The sequence below is a fragment of the Miscanthus floridulus genome, chromosome 7 (genome assembly GCF_019320115.1).
Source record: "Miscanthus floridulus cultivar M001 chromosome 7, ASM1932011v1, whole genome shotgun sequence".
Classification (NCBI taxonomy): Eukaryota; Viridiplantae; Streptophyta; class Magnoliopsida; order Poales; family Poaceae; genus Miscanthus; species Miscanthus floridulus.
Window position 1 is genome coordinate 111055069 of NC_089586.1, and position 15804 is coordinate 111070872.

Consider the following 15804-nt stretch of genomic DNA (forward strand, 5'->3'; position numbering starts at 1 on the left):
AACTATTTGCTTCCGCTATTACAGATTGAACTTGGTTTGTAATAACTTTATATTCTAAACTCTGATGTATCCTACGGTCATTGCGAACTTTATGTAACATGTCACGGTACTTGCTAAACTTGTATGATCTTGGTTTGTATGTCGATTGGTTTGAAATCCTTCGTGGTTTCATGGACTACTGGGTTATACGGGCTTAAGTTTGCTAAATTATCTGCTTCGGTGGAAAATTTTCTTACTTAATCGCGTATAGTTGGTCAGTTCTATTACATGGTTCTCCACCGGAGGGGTAGTTAGTCGAATAAGTCTAATGGACATTTATCTATAATCTGTGGACAAGTGTCGGCACTTTTGTATTTTGAATATAGATTTGCAACTTCATTTTGTTAAACAAATTCACAATTTTGTTTCGTTTGATTGAACTTGCTTTCTTCCCTTTTTGCATTCGAGAAAAAAGGTTTATGCAATCTAAACCCTTTTGTTTGTTAAGACCGTAGGGCCCGAGGTGTATAAGAGGAAAACTTCGATTATGCTTGTGAGCAAATTTGTCGTAGTCGTCCGGGCATGGGTTTTTTGTAGTCTGACCAGACACACTCGGTTTATTTGTTCCCACAAACCTTGCTACTAGCCTTAACATGAGGAAGAGGTCCGACGAAGTGACTGTTTTGAAAAAAGAGGGTATTTATACCTTTATCAGCCCCCGAGTGAGATCCGACCCCTTGCGATTGCTGGGGTCGAATGTCACTTGAGACCGAAGAGAAGATAATGAAACTACTCTTGTATTCACACGTATCCCTTCCTTAGGATTTTAGCTATCGTTCTACGACCATGCGTTCGGTCTCATTGCAAGTCCAACCTTCCCCTAGCCCCCATGCGTGGCGGGGATTCGGTCAAGGGTCGACTCATTTTTGTGACTGTCGCCCCGTCTACAGTTTTCACAACTAGAGGGGTTGAGGCGATGTCACTTGCCTCGATGGCTTGAGTGACGCGCTTGATGAGCTCGCTGATGGGGGCTGTTCAAACGAAATCTAGTCCAGTCACTCGTGACAGGGTCGGCAAAGCCCCCGGGTGGCATTCCATTGCTCCTTAACCCGCCTTCCAACAGATTCCTCCTCAATGGGGATTCTATGGGCTCAGTTAGAGGCTGGATCGAACAAGAAGGTTGAGCCAACCCTATCCGCCTCTATGTGGGTTGGCCAAAGGCCACTGAGGCTCATCTGTGTTTTCTCCCCTAGCTCTTGTTCGACATAAGGCGTCCTCAGGCCCTTAGTGAGCCAGCCATTAAACCTCGGTCTCTCGATATAGCATCAGGCGGCTCAAGCCCCCGAGCCCCTAGGGTCTGATAGGGATTGGTCATGTTTCACGCGTCACCCCATCCTCAGTTTCTACAACCGGAGGGGCTGAGCTAACAACACTTGCCTCGATGGCTTGAGTGTTGCACTCAATGAGCTCGCTAATGGGCACGTTCGTGTGGAATCTGGGTCCATCATCCGCTGACGGGGTCGGTAGAGCCCTCATGTGGCATTCCACTACTTCTTAACCCGCCTCTTGGTAGATGCCTGAGCTGTTTGATAGGCTCGGGTGGCCCGTTGGCCTCTCCTCGATGGAGATTCTATGGGTTTGGCTCGATGTTAGAATCAAACGAGAAAGGTCGAGATGTCCCTGTCCGCTTCTGAGCGGGGTCGGGCAAGGCTACTGGAGCTCATCTCAGTTTTTCTCCCCTAGCTCTATTTGACATGAGGTGGCCTCGAGCCCTTCATGGGCCAGCCTTTGAACCTTAGTCAGTTGTAGCTCATATTGAATGAGACGACTACCGCTTTGTGACGCGATGCGAAACGTTGAGATGCGGCAATTGCATATGCAACGCTTGAATGTATGGAATGAATGTACGATATAATGGAAACAAAAGCGAGGGTCGGTGATGTTACCTTGGTAGCATGAGCGATGAGAAGCTCTTACCGTGCGAGGTTCGGGTCCGACGTTTGCGACAAGGCCGGTGTAACCTGCACGAGTATCGTAGTTTTTTGTTTCTATTTCTCGGAAGCAATCCGAGCCATTTGATCGACTTGGGCGACCTAAAAGCTTCTCCTTGAAGGAGATTCTGTAGGTAGACCCCTCCGAACCCTTCTCGAGAAGGCGGATGCTAAAGCTTGGGGTGCGGGGACAAAGAATTCGATCATGCTAGTGAACAAAAATGCCATAGTCGTTGGGGAGTAGGGTCTAGTGGTTCGACCAGTTTTACTCAAAGTTTACACCCACACACCGTGCTTCCGATTTTCAAACATAAGGAGAGGTCGGGCGAAGAGAATGTCTAAACGAGTAGACTCTCTTGATAGCCCCCGAGCGATGTCCACGCCCCTACCATTGCTGGGGTCGAAGGCTCAATAGTAAAATTGATACATAAAGTAAGTAAATAAGGGTGCTTATCTTTCAGAGGCCGTTTGGTTTCTCAACCTCATTTGTAACAGAACCAACCAATTTATAAGAGCACAAGTACGAAAGCAATCACCGGAGTGATCAAACTGTCATACTTGAACTCATATAAACCCGGTAGTCAACCAAAACCATGAAGGATTTCAAACCAACTTACATACAACCAAGATCATAGTGATTCACATAACAAGCCACATGTTACATCCATTTCACAAGTAGTTCACAAGTACCTCATACATCGGAGTTCACATAGTTATTACAATACGAGTTCATAAATAGCGAAAGCAAAGTAGTTTGAGACCCTCACACACACTTAGTTCAAATACAAGCCAGTTCCATAGTCATATCCAGCAAAAGCAACATGATAAGATAGCATAGACGATCATGCCCCATGATCTAGTCTTCATCCCCCGCAGGGTGGAGACAATACTTGCAGTAGCCGTTATAGAGCACGTCATCTGCAACAAGGGGGGATAAACCCTAAATACGAGAATGTACTCGGCTAGACTTACCCGTCATAAACCAAAAATAAATGACACCAAGGAGTATGCAAGGCTTTATCAGTGGATCTTGCTGGACAACCTTTTTGCATAAAAGTTTGAGTAATCATTAGCATCATTCACTTGTCCTAGCAGTGACTTTTAGCCATGACCTACCATCTATATTAGCACATGTACTAATCAATCACTTGATTAAGTTGCAAACAATATTAACCATATCAGGTATTTCATGGATCATTATCATCATCATCATCATCATTTACCCATATCTTTAAATTTAGTGAATCTACGTTGCCGCTGCTCAGTCAAGTTCTCACTATCCAGGAGAGACGGCAATTCGAATTGATTCCTATCCAGCTGGAGGGGTATTCCTAACACAAACCCTGCTTCCCCCATTAGGGTCGCAAATAAGTCACCTTTGGTACAACTCAGGAATAAAAAGAAAAGTCACGGGTACGATCAGCGCCACACAATCAGAGAACCACTCTACCAAGGATGATCGGGACTCTAACCCACCCTTGGGCTTATGCCAATGGCTCTCTGCACATCCTTACTGCCATCTAGAGTGTGCACAACTGCTCGTGGTCCCGGCCTAAGTTGAGCTACTCAGCTTTGTGGTCGAAACGACTTATTCGGCCAGCTAAGTGTTAGGCTGCATTCAATATGACATGAGGACGTACATCGAATCAGTCCTTAAACGACACAGATAGGGATAGATCCACACCCAAGACCTCCTTGCCTTGTTGCTTCTCTATCGATATCCCGCCCGGTCTCCATTCATTATTAACACTTGGTTATTTCCATGATAGCAAATATAGCCAACCATGACCAGACATCATCCTAACTTGTAGGTGATAGAAAATCACCTGACTTTTACCGGTCTAAGCAAGGCTAAGCTTTGATTTGCTCTAGGACCTAAATAGGATTCAGGGTACGTTTACTGGACAAGGAATAGATATATGCAACAAGTGTTTGCATCCAATTCCTATCACTTAATGCATCAACAAATAAAGATACTCAAAGTAACCATTTTCAAAACATAGAAGACTTAGAATGCTCTGGGCTTGCCTTTCAGAAAAGATGAAGGTTAGTGATCGGGACACTCAAGAACTTCTTCGTTGGCTCCTTCTTCGGGGGCCTGCACCTCCTGCTCCTGAGCTTGCTGTTGTTCCTTCGAAAGTCCTTGCTCGAATTCTAGAAGCATGACTCTCTCTGGAACACCTATTGCATGCATATGCATAGTATAAGAAGCATGCATGCACAAGAGATTGAAGATGATGATGAAATGTACAGACATGTATAGATGGACGTATGAAAGACACGATGATACAAGATTAACATCTATTTTATTGAGTAGCTGAATATCTCTTCTAGACAACAAGAACTACACACTCACCAAGCTCTAACAACCTAAGATAAGGTTGTTCATCTTTAGTAAGAGGTCTAGCACCTACAACTAACAAGTTATCTTAATTGGCCTAGCATCTAAATCATCACATCAACTCATAGCAAGCAAACAAGTTATTCACTTCAATCACAGAGTCAAGGCTGCAAACAGCAGCAGGTAGTTTTACTCATAACTGGAGTTGTACTAATCCAAAAGACATGCAACAAGACAATCTAGAAATCTTATGAAATTGTCTACAATTCATATTTAAATCTCTCAGTATGATTCCCAATTTAACAAGGTCAAACAGGCACATTTATCAAATCTGGTCCAGAAATTTCAGAGAGCTATAATTTTTGAAGGCCAACTTTGAACAGGCATAACTCAAAAACTATTTGGCCAAATGCTATGAAAATTTAACACAAGCTAGTTAAGTGAGTTATATACAACTTTGTTTTAGACAAGATTCCTAGAAAATCTCATCTTCACCAGTTAATTTGCTTATCTCTAAAATCTGTCCCGAAATTCACCGCGAGTGAATTATAGTGAAAATAATATTTCATTACATACAAGAATAGTACTAAGAGCACTACCAATGTTACCAATAGTTAACATACATCAAATGAACATTAGAAAACATAGTAGCCATTCCTAAATAAATTCTTTTCATGCCTTTATTAATTTAATTAGATATTTAAGTTAAATAATAAACATATATCCAAATTGTACAGAAAATTCTACAACAATTACAGTAGCTCATACATGTCCCCAATAGACTACTGTATAACTTTCACATCATTTGAACAAATATAACAACCTACACAAAAATAACAAGCCTGTAGAGCTGAAAATAGCATAAATAGGAAACCCTAGTGAAAAGTGTCAAGCAACAGATTTTATATTTTTCTTAGCATCCTCAAGGTACTATGACAACCTCCAATAAGTTTCATGAGCATTGGATTCATAGATTAATTATTAAAATTCACACAAAGATTACCTAATTATAAAAGGGAAATTAATAACTCAAAAACTTTTCATGCACTGACTCTAAAATTTTTACCAGAGCTTCTACTCATCAAGAACAGCTCACCATACAAATTTCATAATTTTTGGAGCACTGGAACTCTAGATATGAGTTAAACAAGTTTGCATTCATTTAAAAACACATTTTAAGTTGCAATTTAATTCTTCCAGAAACTTTACTATAAGTGGTCATGTTATATTTTTCCTAAATACTACACTTCATGAGGAACACCACAAAATTTTGGTTCACCAAAATTGGATCTCTAAAACTCCACTTATGATTTTCAAAAGTTACATGCAAATCTAGAAATAATGAGCTATCTTTCAGATCTGTGTCGCTGACAGCTGGGGCCCATCGGTTAGACGGACCCACATGTCATCGGCACCAAAAGTTGGGGACATAGCGTGGGATGGCACGGGATCAACGGAGCTCGCCGACAATGGCTTCTCCGGCGACGTCGCCGGTACCAAGACAATCACCAAACATTGCGAACACAACGAGCTAGCTAATTGGACCGATTGACGGAGCTATGCATGATGGCGGCGGTAATGGCGGAACGGCGGCGCGGCTTGATGGCGAGGCACCGGAGGCAACCATGACGACTCGATCTAGGGCTTGACCAAGCTTAAATGAACTACGGTGAACCTATTGTGCACTCTATCGTGGCACGTGGTGGTCGGAGGTGACCGGGCCACGGCGACGTACCACGGGCGAAACGGCGGTGAGGGTGTGCACGGCGCTGAGGCCTTACCAAGCACGGCTAGCGAGCAATACGGGCACGATGATGTAGTGGGATGGTGACTAAGCTGCTATGGTGGCGGAGACGTGATGCGGTGCGAGCTGGCGCCGGCAATGGCGACGGCGGTGAGCTTGGAGCTTCGGTGGCTGCTGCTGGAAGCGAAGGAGAGGGCAGGGAATGAAATAAGAGAGAGCGGGGTCCCGAGCGAGCACTGGCGCTCAAGTTGGCGAGCAACGGCCCGATGTGGCCTAGCCGAGCAATGCAAACGCTGACGCACGGCCTCCACACGGCGGCCGATGTCTGAACCGGTCGGTTACTATGGACCACCATCAGAGCTCTGATTTTGGCCTGACAGCGAGACTTGGTGACCTTCAATCTCCTAATCTGTGATGATCCAGGTTAAGGTGTAGTTGACAAAGTTGTAGTACCAAGTGAGATCTTTGACTTTTCCAATTGGAGCTCGAGCTAGTTCAGCTTGGTTTGGGAGCTACAGGCCTGACAAGTCGAGTACATGAAACTATTTTTCAGAGTTAACACTTAGAAATTTTTTGTCTCTGAAATCAGGGGTAAATTTCGTGTTGTGATCCCATTTTGAGCATGTTCTGCACATTTTCATAACTTGACCTCTAAACAAAGTTTGTTCTACATATAATTTGCTACAACTTTGATTTAGGTTGCTCAACTATGCAAAGCTCCTAACATGCAGTTCATAAAAGGTCAAACAAGTTGGTTCCCTAGATCAAACTAAACTCAACATGACTTAGGGGCTTAATTAGGTGAAGTAACCTTCATGAACAATGTTCCACTATGTACCCTAAGTGTAGTTAAGGTGTTTTAGGTGATTAACCACACCACACATTGATCACACCAAAATCAAGCATCACATACATTGAAACAAGGAAAACCAAGTGAATTGCTACTTTTGTTTCAAAGCCATGTTTCATATGGTTCATGAGTTTGTTGCATAGTACTAACTAACCATGTTTCACTAAAGTATGTGACATGTTTCAAGAGTGAGTTGCACATATTGCACTTGAGTGTTGCACACTATCCATTTCATAAAACAAACACACATGGAATATAAATATATGTTGCAATGTTTCAAAAGCATGTTCCAAACAATCTAAGGTCATGAATGGGTGAATGATGCTCATGTTTATGAAATGCAAGTGCAAATGTGGAAGCCAAACACCTGGGGTGTTACATCATTGCTCGACATTCGCCTAGGCCGTCCAATCAACTTAGGAGGCCCGTTGGGCTCCCCTTGATGGAGGTTCCGTCGTTGGGCCCTTCCGGGTTCTGCCTGGGAAGGCGGAGAGCCGCCTGCATGCGGCTGCGCCTTGTTTCTCGCCCCTGGCATGTGGTAGTGGCGGGCCATGCCCAGGCCACGTCCTATTTGACCAGACACCGTCTCATCGAGCAGGGCGAGTCCCGTTGGTCAAGACACGTCCCCTCGAATTCCCATCAGCATCAAATTCCCATCTACATTGAATAGGGGAAGGGAGAGGGGTTTTTGCCCCAACCCTTCGCCTTTCTCCAACTGCTATGTCTCCTCCATAAATAGGGGGAGGGAGAGGGTTCTCGTCCCATTCCTCCACCTATTCTTGAGCTGCTACCTCTCCTCCTTCCTTCTCACCGAGTGCGTTCGTGCATCGCGGCGATTCCTAAGTGAGAGAGGGTAATGCGAGGGAGAGGAGAACTCACAGATCCATTTGTGAATCCAGAGTACGATGTCGAGCTGGAGGTCATCCAACATAGATGAGATGGTGCTGGCAGTCTTCGCCGAGAAGGGGCACCCATCGGTCATCGGTCATGGTACCATCACAATGTCTGTTGGTACTTGGCTGAGCGGAGGAGGGCGATGTCGCAAGCTTTGTCCAGCTGGTCCATGGCATCTTTGTAGGATGCCTCAGCTCCATGTTCATCGTAAGCTCTTATCCTTAGCACTCCATAGTCGAGGTTGGTTGGGAGGACGGCCTCGGAACCGTAGACCACGAAAAAAGGCATGTAGCCAGTGGCTCAACTAGGGGTTGTCCTTAGGCTCTAGAGCACCGCGGGGAGCTTGGCGACCCACCGTGCGCTGAACTTGTTCAATCGATTAAAGATCCTAGGCTTGAGGCCCTATAGAACCATGTCGTTTGCGCGCTCAACCTGCCTGTTTGTTCGGGGGTGCGCGACGGTGGTCCAATTGACCTAGATGTGGTATTCATCGCAGAATTGATGGAACTTTTTTCTGGTGAATTGTGTGCCATTGTCCATGATGATAGAGTTTGGGACTCCAAAGCAATGGACGATGTCGAGGAAGAACAACATGGCTTGCTTAGATTTGATCACAGAGATCGGCCGAGCTTCTATCCACTTTGTAAACTTGTCTATGGTGACAAGCAAGTGGGTGTAACCCCCGGGCTCCTTCTTTAAAGGTCCAACTAGATCATGCCCCTAGACCATGAAGGGCCTTGTGATGGGGATCATCTGGAGTGCCTGGGCTAGGAGGTGAGTTTGTCAAGCGTAGTACTGACACCCTTCGCATGTGCGCGTGATCTGCTCATCATCGGCTACTGCAATGGGCTAGTAGAAGCCCTATCGAAATGCATTTCTAACCAAGGTTCTAAGCGTGGCGTGGTGACCACAGACCCCACCATAGATATCACTTAGCAGATGCTTCCCCTGTTCTATGGGGATGCCGTGCTATAGGATCCTAGTGTGGCCCCACTTGTAGAGTTCGCCCTCCATAAGAACAAAGGACTTGGCGCGACGTGTGAGCCACCAAGCTTCCATCTTGTCCATCGACAATGTGTCATGGAGGAGGTAGTCAAGGTAGAGAATTCTCCAGTCGATCAGAGGGTCGGGCTCTATTACTGGATCTTGTTCAATCTCCATGACCTTGGGCGTGGATAGAGCCATCAGTTGGTTAGCCCCCAAGGCTAGATCGGGTGAACCATTGTGGGCCTGCTCCAACCCGTCGTAGCACACTGAGGGTTTGTGTTGGTCGCTAGTGAAGACACCTATTGGCATCGGCTCTCGGCAGGATGCCACCTTCGCAAGCGCATCGGCCGCCTCGTTGAGGCGCCTCAGGATGTGATTGACCTCGAGGCCGTTGAATTTGTCCTCTAGCCATCGGACTTCTCGATAGTATGCTGCCATCTTGGCATCATGACAGCTTGACTCCTTTATGACTTGGTCAATGATCAGCTGGGAGTCGCCTCGGACATCGAGGCGTCGAATGCCCAACTCAATGGCGATACGTAGGCCATTGATGAGTGCTTCATACTCAGCCACATTATTGGATGAGGGGAAATGGAGATGAACCATGTACCTCATGCGTACCTCGAGGGGTGATATGAAGACTAGCCCTGCACCGGTGCCCTTCTTCATCAATGATCCATCAAAGTACATCATCCAGTACTCTTGGTCTACGACCACTGGGGGCATTTGGACCTCGGTCCATTCCGCGATGAAGTCTGCCAACACCTAGGACATGATCGTTGTTTGGGAGGCACACATAATGCCCTGATCCATCAACTCAAGTGCCCATTTTGTGGTTCTTCCCGAGGCATCCTGGCTTTGGACGACCTTGCCAAGGAGGAATGATGTCACAACCATCACCGGGTGTGCCTCGAAGTAGTGTCGTAGCTTCCTTTTGGTGATGAGGATGGCGTATAAGAGCTTCTTGATTTGGGAGTAGCGGGTCTTAGAGTTGGATAGTACCTCACTGATGAAGTACATAGGGTGCTGCACTTTGAGGGCGTGCCCCTCTTTTTCCCGCTTCACTACCAGGGCGGCGCTAACCACTTGCGTGGTGGCCACGCTGTATAGCAGAAGGGATTCTCCATCAGTTGGAGGGACCAAGATTGAGGCCTTTGTCAGAAGCAGTTTGACCATGTCAAGTGCCTCCTAGGCCTTGGATGTCCATTCAAAGTGGTTGGCTTTCTTCAAGAGTCGATAAAGGGGGAGACCTTGTTCGTCGAGGCATGAGATGAATCGGCTGAGTGTGGCGAGGCACCCTGTGACTCGCTGAACTCCTTTTATGTTCTGATTCGGGCCCATCCTTGTGATGGCTGAGATTTTCTCTGGGTTGGCTTCAATGCTGCGCTCAGAGATGATGAAGCCGAGCAGCATTCCCCTTGGGACCCCAAAAACACACTTCTCAGGATTGAGTTTGATGCCATTTGCTTGGAGTTTTGTAAAGGTCTGCTCGAGATCGGCAACGAGGTGGTTAGCCCATTTGGACTTGACCATGATGTCATCAACGTAGGCCTCAATGGTCTGCCCGATGAGGTCCCTGAAGCATTTGAGCATGCAGCGCTGGTATGTAGCCCCAACGTTCTTCAGACCAAATGGCATTGAGACATAGCAGAACGATCCAAAGGGGTGATGAAAGATGTCAATAGCTGGTCGAACTCTTTCATCGTGATTTGACGGTAGCTGGAGTACGCATTAAGGAAGCAGAGGGTTTCGCACCCCGAGGTAGACTCGTCTATTTGGTCTATGCGCGGCAAAGGAAATGGATCCTTTGCGCACGTCTTGTTGAGACCTGTATAGTCAACACACATCCTCCATTTCCCGCTCTTCTTTTGTATAAGGATGGGGTTGGCTAACCACTTTGGGTGGTATACTTCTTTGATGAATCCGGCCACCGAGAGGTTTGCTATCTCCTTGCCGATGGCCCTGCGTTTCTCCTTGTCGAAGCGGTGCAGGCGTTGTTTCACTGGTTTGGAGCCTAGTCAGATCTTCATGGTATGCTCGGTGACTTTCCTCAGGATGCCTGACATATCCGAGGGTTTCCACACAAAGATGTCTCTGTTAGCGCGGAGGAAGCGTGGTACCAACGCGCACTGTTTTACCCTTAGTGCTCTTGGGGTCTATGAGGACTTCTTTAGAGCTTTATGCTGGCTCGAAGGACCCGGTCAACTTCTTGGTGTCGGGCGCTTCTTCGATGACCTCCTCCTTGAGAGCGGCGAGCTCCCTAGAGGCGATGATTACTTCGGCGTGACCACAGCATTCAACCTCGCACTCATAGGCGTGCTGGAAGGAGATGCCGATGGTAATGATCCCACGGGACCTAGTATTTTTAGCTTGAGGTAAGTATAGTTGGGGATGGCCATGAACTTCACATAGCATGGATGTACCAGGATGGCGTGGAAGGTTCTGGGGAACCCAATCACCTTGAAGGTGAGGGTTTTTGTCCTATAATTGAACTAATCCCCAAAGGTAATGGGCAGATTGATCTGCCCAAGTGGCATGGCCTGCTTCCTAGGCATGATGGCATGGAAAGGTGCTCGGGTTGGGCGAAGGCATGTCCGGTCGATGCCCATTTTGTTGAGCATCTTGGCATATATGATGTTGAGGCCGCTGCCTCCATCCATTAGTACTTTGGTGAGCCACTTCGGGCTGATGATCAGGTCGACCACTAGCAGATATCTCCCTAGATGCGGGATGCTCTCTAGATGGTCAGTTCAATCAAAGGTTATGGTGGACTCTGACTACCAGAGAAAGGGAGGTGTAGCCTGTTCGGCCGTATAGAACTCTCGGCGCGCGACCTTCTGACGACGTTTGGAGTCATAGATCACTGATCCTCCAAAGATCATAAGACAACTGTCTGGCATTGGAAAGTTGTCATCCTTCTCCTCGGTGTCATCCATGGTGGGGGTAGGGTCATTTTCATGCTCCCCTTTATTGGAGCCTCCAGACAAGAATCGCCGCATGAGCCTACAGTCCTTGAATAGATGCTTAATCGGGAAGGCATGGTTCGGGCATGACCCCTCAAGTAATTTTTTGAAATGGTTCAGAGTGCCCTCCGTGAGCTTCCGACCACCCTTGCGGTCAGCAGCGGCCACGAGCAAGTCCTTGCACCATTGCTTCTTGTTCTTTCTTTTGGTAGAATGATTGGAGGCGCCTTCGGCAACACCCTCGTCCCGCCTTGCCTTAGCGTTGAGACGATCAAAGATCGCTCTGACCGCCTCTTCTCCTAAGGCATGGTAGGTGGCGATGTCCAAGAGTTCTTTGGTTGTTCACGGGCCCTTGCGTCCTAGCTTATGAACCAAAGACTCACAGGTAGTCCTGGACAAGAAAGCTCATATAACGTCTGCATCAGCGATGTTAGGAAGCTCATTGCACTATCGGGAGAAGCACTGGATGTACCCATAGAGGGTCTCATCGGTCTTCTGTTGGTAGTTCTTGAGGTCCTAGGGGTTCCTAGGGCGCTTATATGTGCCCTAGAAGTTCCCTACAAAGATCTCCCTCAGATCCGCCTAACTCTGGATTGCGTTGGATAGCAGGTGTTCCAACCATGCTCGTGCCAAATCGGCCAAGAACAGTAGAAGATTGCGAGTAATGAAGTCGTCATTATCTGCCCCACCAGCTTGGCAGGCACGCCGATAGTATTCGAGCCATAATCTGGGGTTTGTTTCCCTAGAGTACTTTAGGATATTGGTTGGTGGCTGGTACCTTGGTGGGAAGGCAGCGTTGAGGATGTGCTGGCCAAAGGCCTGAGGGCCCAGTAGGCTAGGGCTTGGGCTTCGGTCCTCACCGCTGTCGTAGCGTCCACTGCAACAAGGATGATAGCTATAGTGGGCTCCCTCTCTTGGGTCAATGTAGGTATGTCTGTGGGCATCGAGAGTGTTGCGTGCATTGCTATTATGGTTGAGACGCTGATGCACCAGGACAGTGGTGCGCTGCCTGCCGCCCTGTGGTGCCTTATGGACCGACGCATCCCTACTGAGACACCTGAAGGGCGTGCACTGGTTGGCATTGAGCTCGTGTCGCCAAGACAATAAGCTCTTTGCCTGTTGCACCGCTGCACGCTCGAGCAGCGTGCGAATCTCACGGTGGGCCTGACAATCCTTGGGCATCGTGACCTCTAGAAGGCCATGGAGCAAGTCCATCGTGGTAGCGATGTTCTGGCTTGCCCGAGCAAAGTGAGGAAGGGCTTCATCATCGGCGATAATCCTTCGGTTTACATCACAGGCCATGGCACGTGCGCGCCCACTATCTCCGCGGCGCTCAATCTCCCGATCAAGCCCCACGCATTCCAACACAAGCTGGAGTCATGCTTCCTCAATCTCCTGTTGTCAGGCTTTTAGCTGCTCCACCCCCATGCGAGGTGGGGCTGCTCTCTCCCCTTTGGTTTCATTGCCAAGGTTGCCCGCCATGGTAGCCTCCTCCGTGGGGATGCTTTCGACGTCAGAGCCTTCCCGGGAGGGGTGATGGCTCCCCCTGCTAGAGTCAGAGCTGGAGGATGACTCCGGCTCCTCTGTGAGGAGGTTGTGGAGAGATTCTGTGACGTGTTCGATTACCCCCATGAACTTGTTGTTCGCAGGCAGTAGGACCATGCATCGTGCAACAAGGTGGCTAACGGTACCTCCTCGGGGGTACCCGTCATGAAGCATTCCTAGGAGGGGTGATGGCTCCCCTGCTAGAGTCAGAGCCGGAGGATGACTCTGGCTCCTCTGTGAGGAGGTTGTGGAGAGATTCCGTGACATGTTCGATTACGCCCACAAACTCATTGTTCATGGGCGGCAGGACCATGCATCGTGCAACAAGGTGGCTAACAGTCGCCACAGCATTGCGAAGACCTAACGGTAGTTCTATCGCGGCGCTTCGTATGTGGTGTTCCGGAGAGAGGGATCCTCCTTTGGAAAATCATGCCATGTCATGGGCACTAGAAAGGTTGAGGCAGCGCTGGTCCTCCCTGGACTGCTGGGGTCTAAGGGAGATGTCGAGCTGGCGCTCAAACTTCTCATGGTTGAGGCCAATGGAGGGGAGAGATCGAATGGCGGTGTGAGCCAATGCTAACTCTCCTCCCACCATGACGATGAAGTCTAGGTTCCCAAAGCACACATGTGTGCCTAGGACCCAGCTGATACTGTGGCTAGCCATCCATGGCCAGATGTCTAACATCGGAACGCGCAAAGATCCCCTACCTAGCATGCCAACTATCGGTGTTTTGAATAAACAATAACTAGTAAATTTGTATTTGTTGCGCGTTAGGTCCGGATGATGTGCTAAAAAACACAAGGTTTATACTGGTTTGGGTAGAATGTCCCTACATCCAGTTTGCTACTGCTGCTCGTGTTATTAGCACTAAAAGGTTCATAGTAGGGGTACAAACAGTCGAGAGAGGGACAGGTCCCAAGTCTCTGATGGAAAAGTCGAGCGAGTACTGAGAGCTCGGTTGCTGCTCAGCTGTGTGCTATGTGGTGCGTGGTGTGTAGGATTGATCCATCCCCTTAGTGGGGTGCCCTGCCCTCCCTTTTATAGACCAAGAGAGAGCAGGGATTACAGATGGGAGAAAGAGGAAAAACCAGAGGTAGAGAAGGTCAGTCGAAGGTGCCGGGTCTTCCTTTTTCCTTGAGCCTGCCCTGCTGACATGGTATACAGTGCTAGGGATAGCACATTTATTGATCCTGATAGGGCCATGCTCTAGCTTCGTTCAGCAAGTGGTCACATCCCATCCTACTTCAGCAGATGGTGCGGTGTGCCAGGGTGACAAGCTGTGACCCTACGGAGACCAGATGAGGTAGTGACTATGCATCCGTCACTATAGGTGATGTGAGTTCCCTTCTGGGTCATAGTGGTTGTCGTATGCTTATGTCAGGATCCACGTCTGAGGGCTGGTGGCAGCGCCCACAACACTGTAAGACAAAAGTCAGCGCCTACAACACTGTTCGGGCTCTGTCATGCCTAGAAGGGCTTAAAGCGCCCGTCCCGTTGTATCCTAATGGTACTTTCCCATAGACGTGCAGGGTATGGTCCACGGTACTATGGTTGACTCGAGTGTCCTATCTTACCCTATGCTCATCATTATGAAGGAGCAGGGTGTAGTCGTTGGGTGAAGCAGAGCTAGCCTCAGGACATCGGGCGAGGTAGAGCCAGCCCTTAGACGTCGGGCGAGGCGGAGCCAGTCCTCGGACATTGGGTGAGGTAGAGCCAGCCCTCAGTCATCGAGCGAGACGAAGTCTGTCCCTAGACATTGGGCGAGGCAGAGTCCAGCCCTTGGGGGTCGGGCGAGGTGGAGCCAACCCTCAGGGGCCGGGCGAGGCGTAGCCAACCTTCGGTCGTATGAGCAAAAAGTGTAGTTGTGTTCTTGTCTATTCGGAAGCATCAACGTTTGATGGTTATGAGATCCACCTCTTTGGGTACCCCAGTATTTGGTCCCCGACACAAAGCGTGCCTGTGCTATTCAATGATAGGCCTTCATTTAGTGAGATGGTTACAGGGGCTCGGGAGGAGCTGCATTGCCTTAGAGATGATGGCATTGCAGTTGGGGTGTACTGCACCTAGGTTCTCCTCCCAACATCCTTAGGCGAATGATCCCAATTGGTTGTGCGGATCAGTGGGAGAACTATGTGAGATCGGCTATGAAGAGCCAGCTGTAATGTTTGGACGTGGTTGTGCATCGGTTGTTAGTTGACCCCATCCCTCATGGGTTTTCCCCACCAATGGGTCAGTAGACACACATCGACCCTCATGTCCTGGAACCTGATAGGGATGTGGAGGTTACACCTAGGTTCCTGATGCTCAATCTGCCCCCAATGAGGTAGTTGGAGATGCTTGTCAGACTCATGTTGTTGTGGTAGATCCTCCTCATGAGATCCCTTTGACATAGAATCATCTAAGTAAGGGTCTTAACCACATGGTTATTGGGAGCTTACCTCCTTCCTTACATCCATTTCTTTTATTCTTTCCTCATTTCTCTACTTATGTTGCAGGAGACATTCCTGAG

General features: G+C 48.2%; 1 pseudogene; it reads right to left on the reverse strand.

Annotated features, from left to right (window-relative positions):
* LOC136464263 (3-hydroxy-3-methylglutaryl-coenzyme A reductase 1-like) overlaps positions 1-15804 on the reverse strand; it is a 58861-nt pseudogene that overhangs the window by 18493 nt on the left and 24564 nt on the right.